Genomic DNA, 8,530 nt, shown 5'->3' on the forward strand with positions numbered 1-8,530 from the left:
ACCACCTCCCACTACCCACCACTTCCCACTACCCACCACCCACCACCACCTCCCACTACCCACCACCCACCACCACTTCCCACTACCCACCACCTCCCACTACCCACCACCCACCACCACCTCCCACTCCCACCACCACCTCCCACTACCCACCACCCACCACCACTTCCCACCACCACCTCCCACTACCCACCACCCACCACCACCTCCCACTCCCACCACCACCCACCACCACTTCCCACCACCACCTCCCACTTCCCACCACCACCTCCCACTACCCACCACCCACCACCACCCACCACTTCCCACTACCCACCACCCACCACCCACCACCACTTCCCACTACCCACCACCACCACCACCCACCACCTCCCACTATCCACCACCCACCGCCACCTCCCACTACCCACCACCCACCACCTCCCACCACCCACCACCACCACCCCCCATCACCCCTCATCACTGAGGACTCACTGTGCTAGGCAGTGCTGCCTCTTGGTTGAGGTTCCCAGAGACCCTGGCTGGGATGTCCCACTGGTCACAATGCTCCCTGTACCGCTCTCCCCCCCCCCCCCCCCCCCCCGCTCTCGAGCTGATTGCAAGCAAGAAGTGCGCAATGTAGATGAGACTTGTGGCCAGCTCAAGTCTGCCTGGCGAGAGCGAGGAAACTGCAGAGGGTCCAGGGAACTCGGCCCCCTCTCAGCCGGGCTGGGCACGGGCTGGGCACTGCAGAAGGTCCTGGGAACTTGCCCCCTCCCAGCCGGGCTGGGCACGGGCTGGGTGCTGCACTATTAGAGCTCAGGACACCCTGTCCCCGGTTCATGAATTACTTGACAAGTCTTTACAAAGGAGACCAGGCCGTCTTCGAGGTTTCCTGAAGCCATGATTCATCTGGAAGTGGATTTTGAAATTCATCTCCGTGCGGGGCGGGGCAGAGTGGAGGCGTGCTTCCACCCAGGGCCCTGGGACGAGCTGCCCCTCCCCCAGTGCCGGGAAGGGGCTGGGCAGGGAGCCCCCGCAGCCTGGAGACCGCCACGTCGGCAGCGCCTGCCCCCACAGGAGGCTCAGCCCTGGCCACGGCGGGATGCAGGGCCGGGTGCCCAGGGCGGCTCGCGCTCCTGGGGCCAGCGGGGAACAGCGACTTCCAAGAACCAAGCCGGTTCAGGAATCCTTTCTGGAGAGTTGCCTGGCAAGCGGGCGGTTCTGCCTGGCCGGGGTCAGACGGCAGGGAGGCCCACTCTCCCAGCCTGGGCGCTTGGGGCCGGCCCTTCTCCGCTCAGCCCTGCTCCCAGCCGGACCCCCAGGCTGCTCCATCGGTGGGCAGGGGCAGCAGGTCCCTGGATTCCAGGGGGGCTGTGGTGTCTCCTGCAGTGCCTGCCGCTGGGACAGCTGAGGGTGGGTGGCTGTGGCCGGGAGTGACCATGGGTGTGGTGAGTTTCTCTACCTGCCAATGGGGAAGGGGAGGAGATAACGGGCATCCATTCATGGTATGGGCTGGGCATGACCCCAGGGTTCAGGTGTAGCTGCAGGTCAGGGCCAGCACAGAGTGGGAGTCCACCCGTGTGGACTCCAGCAAAGGCCCTTGAAGGGGAGCACACAGCTGCTGATTCCCAGCATGCCCTGCTCCTCACCTGGAATGTCGATGTGCTGGTTGGAGCTGCAGCAGCCTGTCTGAGACCTTGATGGTGGCGCAGAAGTAGGAAGGGCAGGTAGACCTGACGTGTCCGTCCATCTGAGGGAGGGGCCCCCACTGCCTGCAGGCCGCCCTGTCCATGCTAACCCCATCTTGCATGCGGGGTCATAGGCAGGCCCTGGCGAGGTGAGAGGGAGGGAAGGCAGATTCAGGGAACTTTTTACTTTTCCAGGTGACTACAACAAAATCAAGCGCTCAGTCTAACTCAGCAGCCCAGCAGGCGAGTCCCTCGATGGGTGCCAGGAGCCCGGTTGGGTCCTGATAGCAGTTCGGGGCTCCCCTCACGGGGGGGGGGGGCAAGACCGTTAGCATCGCCACTGGGGACGATGGAGAGTGGTGTTCAGGACAGCTGTCTCCATGTCAATCCTGGACATAGAAGGTGAGGACAGGGCTGGCACTGTGGCACAGTCAGCCAGGCTGCCGCCTACAGTGCTGGCACCCGATGGATGCTGGTTCACGTCCCAGCTGCTCCGCTTCCCATCCAGCTCCCTGCCTGTGGCCTGGGAAAGCAGTCGGGGACAACCCAAAGGCTTGGGACCCTGCACCCACGTGGGAGACCCGGAAGAAGCTCCTGGCTCCTGGCTTCGTACCAGCTCAGCTCTGGCCACTGCAGCTGTCTGGGGAGTGAACCAGCGGATGGAAGATGTTTCTGTCTCTTCCTTTCAAGTAAAACAAATAAGACTTTAAAATCAAAACTGTTGATGATTCAGTGGCTAAATTCTCTCCTTGCAGGTACTGGGATCCCATAAGGGCGCCAGTTCATGTCCCAGCTGCTCAGCTTCCCGTCCAGCAACCTCTTTGTGGCCTGGAAAAGCAGTCAAGAATGGCCCTGCGCCCGCAAGGGAGACACAGAAGAAGCTCCTGGCTCCTGGCTTTGGATTGGCTCAGCTCCGGCTGTTGCGGCCACTTAGGAAGTGAACCAGTGGACGGGAGATCTTTGTATATCCTCTTCTCTCTGTAGATCTGATCTTCCTTTCCAATAAAAATAATAACTTTTTTTAAAATTAAAGAAAAAACTGCTGAGCGCCAAAAGAACCTTATCTTTGCCTCGTTTTCTGTGAACTCTTTATAGTCCCAGGGATCAGTGCTATTGAGGGGTGAAGGCAGGAGGCGACCCCCTTCTGCCCTCCAGCAAAGCCTGGTCCACTAAACCAGAAATTCTTCCCAGAGCCCCTGGGGCCCAGGCCCCATCACAGGCCAGGCCTGGCCAGCCTCCCGGCCCTTGGCCTCCGGGCCCGTGGTGTGGCCGACTCCCTGCCGCCCGACTTGTCTCCAAGGGTGGAGGTGGGGCATGGCCGGGGCCAGGGAGCAGCCTTGGGAAGCTACGGGGCAGCCGGCCTCGCACCTTCAAGGGGCCAAGCAGGGACCGTCACTAGCCTTCCTGGTCACGCAGTCTCTGCTCTGGGACGGGGAGATTCAGACAGGTGCAACGAGGTACCTGCCCCGGCTGCTGTCAGGGACTGAGGAGGCCAGATCAGCTCATTGTTCTAGATGCCCAGGGGCACGCCCAATGCCAGCATCCTCAGCTCTGGCAAGGACTGCATGGGATCGCAGGTGCTGGGGGCGGGGCAGAGGGCACCTGATGGGCTCAGAGCGGCCACTCTCAGCTGTGACACTGACACTGGGGTCCCACATTTGACTTTGCTAGCCAAGGGACCCTCTGCTCCCAGCCTGACCTCTGGGCTGCACAGCGCCCAGCGGGAGCCCGCGTGGACAGGGAGCCAGAAAGTCGGGGTGGGAAAGATTGAACCCTCCAACTACAGCGGACCCTGTGGATAGATGAGGCTCAGGGTGCAAATGGGGGTGTGGTTCACAGAGCTGACCCCCTGGTGAGCATTCTGGCCTCAAAGCTGGGCCCTCGGAGACAGCCTCGGGCTAGGAGGGTGGGTGTGGCTGAGGGAAGGCCAGCTTCTGGAGCCTGTGGGAATCCCAGCCCTGTGGAATGGGGGGTCTGGGCCACGTGGCTGTGGCCATCTGGGACTGAGGCAGGGCAGGAACAGGGCAGGATCTCCACTCACTCCTCCGATTCCCGTCACAGGGCTGCACACACAGTTGGGCAGGAAGTCAGGGGCCACGCTGTATCCCAGACGGACAGCCCAGGGCACCCTCAAGGGAGACCTCGTGTCCAGGGGCCTGTGCCCTGCAGCTCTACCCTTCGTGCCAGGCCCAGGGCTGCCCCTTGGGGGCCAGAGAGGGTGCCCAGCTGAAATTCAGCGAGACATTGGGAGGCCCTTGAGGAGAGGCCTGCACAAGGTGTCAAGATGAGCCGTGCCCTGGCAGAGCCAGAGGGAGCCCCTGGGTGCTGGCCAGGGCCTTCCTGGAGGAGGTGTTTCTGGAGGCAACACGAGCTTCGGACCGCTCTCCTCGGAACCCTCTCTGCCTTCCTGGGGCACAGAAGTGGAGAGGCCCAGTTGTGGGCAGGGAGCTGGGCGGGTGTGAGCAGCCCTGTTCCAGCCCCTGGGAGGCAGCAGTGACGGCTCAGGTGCTTGGGGTCCCTGCCACCCACGCGGCGCCAAGGGCACCCGTGGAGCAGAGGAGCCTGGAGCTGAACCACCACGCCGCAGCTTTGGAAACGGGCCCAAGAATGTGCCTCCGCATAGGAGGCATTTCTGGAAAGTTCCCTCTGGGAGCATTTGTGGAATCCCAAATATTCCAAGTGTTGCAGCATTTCTGAGCTCCTGCAGACCCAGGGGGAGGGCACTGTGAGGCCAGGGCCCTGAGGGGCGGGCCCAGCGGGGCTGGGCATGCAGCCTCCCTGAGTGGACCTGCCTGGGCTGTGACAGTCACATCCAGGGGATGGTTCTGGGTTTCGCGTCCTCACAGAACTCCTGGGTCACGTGGCCAGTAAATCTACTGTTAACGTGCTAAGTGTGTTGGGGCGGGGAAAGGGAGACAGAGGGAGGTCTTCCCCAAATGTCAAGACTAGGCCAGTCCGAAGCAGGACAGCTTTTCTCCTGGTGGGGATGGGGGGTTGGGGTGAGAGAGACTAACAGGACCTCAAGGGAGGAAGCCAGGGAATGGGAACACACGAAGATTCAAGATCAGGTTTGAAGCACCAAGTGTCATTGCTGGGGTCCCCTTGGGTCCGGCCAGGATGGGGGGGTGTGCCGTCAGGCACTCCGCACCGCGTTCTTGCCAGGGACCATCGGGGTGAGCCTTGCCCAGACTGTCCTGCCCAGGAGCTCCCCGAGTGTCCCACAGCATGGAGCCCATGCCTTGGGCCTGGAAGTGGGACCTGGACATGGTGCCTGGCACAGCCTCACTGCCCTGCTGGGACTGGCCACACAACCTCTCTATCCAGCACTGCCAGCCCCAACAGGCAGGTTCGTAATGTGCTCACCTTCGTTCCTGCAGCCCTGCACATAGCAGCTCGCCCCAGAGCCGTCTGTGGACGGGCAGGAAGGACTGCACCCCCTGGTCACCCTGCCCTGGATCCTAGAGACGGAGGACTTGCTACCATGCCTCCTGTCTGCCCCGGAGGGCACTTTGGAGACCTGACTTTGGGCAGCCTGCTGGCCGACATCCTGACTCCCTGCTCCCCAGCCCGCCCAGCTCCACCCAGGATGCACACCAGTGGGAAGCTGGGTGGGAAGTGGAGCTGAGACCTGACCCAGGCACTCACTCGGGTGTGGGCGTCTGAGAGCAGGCAGGGCCACACACCACCCACTTGTGCGGCTTTAACACAGACCCTGTCGGCCTCCAGACACAGCCACTCCAGTTGTGGGGACACCTGAAAGGAGCTGGGGGGCCACAGGGCAATGGGGAAGGGCAGGCCAACTCCAGGGAGACACCCAGTCTGGATGGGAAGGAGTTCCTGGCTCCCAGCCAGCCTGGCCGCCTCCACGTCAGCTAAGCTCACTCTCTGTGCGCACTACCCACAGAGTTACCATGCCCTGGCCGCGGGGCAGCAGACAGGGACCCCAGGCCCCGGGGATGCGGGGACACTCCCTGGCTCCCAAGTGGCCACCTGACCTGCAGGGCCTGCTCCTGGTGCCACCCTGGGCTCTGCCCCTCCCCTGCACCGCCGTCCTTTCCTGGTCACCCTCTTCGGACAGGCCACAGCCGACTGCAAACGTTGTGGGCAGCGTGTATGTGCTACGCACATGTCCACACTGGATACACACACGTCCACACATGTGTGTGCATAGGCATACACACAACAGAACACGTGTGCACACGGCCACCCTGTAACTCCACAGGGGGAGCCTTGGCTGGGTCCCCTTGGTGGGCTGTCCAATTCCACCTGCTACCCTCTCCCACCTGCGAACCCACCCTTCTCCCTCCCAGTCCACTTCCCTGCCCTCATTCCCACCTTCCTTTCCACTTCCTGCTGCCCTGTTGGACTCTCAGAGGTGGACCCAGCGCTCCTCCACGGGAGGGTGGGGGGAGCATGCTCTCCTTCTAGCCCCCGCCCCATGTGCCATTCCCCAAGTTACTGGGCCACACTCACTCCAGGTTACTGCAGGGCAGGGAAGGAGAGGCACGGTTGTGGCAAGGGAGGCGATGCCTGCAGGGAAGAACCCACCTGTCCGCTGGCACCTTAACCACCTGTGCGTCCCTCCGGGGGAGGTTCGGGCTGACAGTGACCACTGCGGGGACAGGCGAGTGGGAGCGTGAGGCGCGCGTCCAGCCCCCCAGCCGCGAGGAGGGGACAGGCCAGCCGGGCAGCTGCTCAGAGACCTCCGCCGGGTCTGTACTGTGCCCGGGGGCGGCAAACGCGCTCAGCACCCTGGACAGCGGCGCTCCCCGCTGCCGCCCCCGTGCCACCCGATCCGCTTCTCTCCAGCTCCCGTGCCCGCTTTCCGCGCGTGTCCTGCCCGGTCCGCCGCACCTGATCGTCGGGAAGCCGCGGACCCGCCCGCGCGACCACTACGCCTTCCCAGCCGCTGGCGCGGCCCTCGCAGCAAGACGCTGCTGGCGGGGCTGCTGGCCACCGCCGGGCTGCTGACCGCGGCGAGGCTGCCCACCGCGCCTGGTCGTCTTCCTGGTGAACCCGTCGCTGAGCCACCTGCTGTTGGCAGTCGCCGGCGGCGCCCGTGAGCACCGCTGAGACGCCTCGTCTACTGCTGACCCCCATCGTCGTGGCCACCCTCGCCTGCCGGGGTACAGCGGCACCTTTGCGTCCCGTGCCGCTGCGCTGCTACCCACGCGCGAGCGCCGCGGCTTGGCCCCTTCACCACCGAGCTCGGCGCAGGCTCCATGCTGCCAGGGCACAGGGGCCTTGCCCCACCTCCCCTGCACCCGCTGAGTGGCCCAGCTAAGCTGTGCTCACCTTCCGAGGTCCTTCCCAGTAAGGATGAAGGTGCATGCCCCACCACCTACAGAGCCCCAGCCCATGGCCATCTGGCTTCAGCGACGCCTTAAGGGCCATTCAAAGCTGTGACCTCTGACCCTCTGTGGCCGGGTTGGAGACTGGGCGTGAGGCGGCCTTTACTGGGCATGGTTCCCGGAAAGCTGCCCGCTTCCTGCTCCCCCCCAGCCCAGTTTCCCCCATTGGCCCCCTCCTCCTCTCCAAGTTTGAGCAGGGCAACCTGGGCAGATGGCATCCTGGTGCAGTGGGAGCTAGGCTCCATGGGCCACAGGGCGGGGCGGGTGCAGCCCGGGGTTTGAATTACCTGCTAGGAGCACCTGCCAGGGAGCAAAGCTTCAGCACTCTCTCCTCTAATCCTGCCATGGTCTCGAGAAGTCTGCTTCTGGAACCTTCCACTCGTGCGTGTTGGTGTGTGCGTGACCACTGCCCCTGTTGCCAAGCCTCACACAGGCTGCTGGCCGTGGGATCACTGGAGGGAGGCCTGGGTGGCCTGGATGCCATGTGGCATCCCACACCCAGCAGCATGGCTGGGGGAAGAGGTGCAGGTGCCCGAGTGAGCGAGGGTGAAGGAGCCGCTGGGTGGCTTGGGCGCCAGCCTCGGCCTCCTGGGGGCAGGTAGCCGGCTTGGAGCCCACCTTCCAGTGTGACAGTGTGACACTCCAGGTGTGGCAGGAAGCCGCACGCATGGTGACCAGTGCCTGAGCAGTGTTGGGGGGACAATGTGACAGGGAAGGGGCCATGCAGGTGCAGGGCCCACCAGGGTGGCCTGGTTGCTGTGGTGAACACCCCAAGCTGTCCCCTGCCAGGACTCCACGGGGTTCCAAAGTGGACGGGGAGGGAGCCAGGAGTCCCATGAGTGCACAGAGCTGGGTTGAGCCAGCTGAAGTTACTGTGAGAGCCCACGGACCCTCCCCTCAGCCCGGCATAGCCACGGCTGGGACTGCAGGGGCTGGAGCTGGGCTATGTGGCAGGATAGTGGCCCAGCCGGGTGACAGTCCCCATTCATTGCCACCGGCAGCACCTCTGCGGGGCCAGCAACTGTGGTCCTGTGCTTCTTGGTCAAGTCTGACTTTCCAGAATGGCTTCTGGCCTCAGGGGCAGCTACGTCGCCTGGCTGAGGGCAGGAGACACAGACGGGGCCCAGTTCTCTGCCCTTAGCCCTGTGCTGCCTGCCGCCCCTGCAGGCTGGCTGCTGTGTGGTCGCAGCTGCCATGCACACTGGACCTCCCCCAGGGCCGGGCAACGTGGAGCCCTCCCTTGCGGCTCCCACAGCAGCACTGCCTGGGGCCTCCCGGCACCCTGAGGGAGCTGGCCCGGCGAGTTCTTGTCCAGTCAGGAGCCACTCAGGTACATGACAGCAGGCATGTGGTCAGAAGGGGACACTGTCCCCACCTCGGGCCTGGCTCAGGGTCCCTTCCCCTGCCCTGCTGGAGGCTGTGCCCACGGGCTGGGAAGGACAGCAGCTGCCCAGGAAGGGGTCCCTGAGCCCGGTGTGGGCCGCTCAGTGTGGCCCCACAGCCTTATGC

Source organism: Ochotona princeps, chromosome 11 (assembly GCF_030435755.1).
Source record: "Ochotona princeps isolate mOchPri1 chromosome 11, mOchPri1.hap1, whole genome shotgun sequence".
Lineage (NCBI taxonomy): Eukaryota > Metazoa > Chordata > Mammalia > Lagomorpha > Ochotonidae > Ochotona > Ochotona princeps.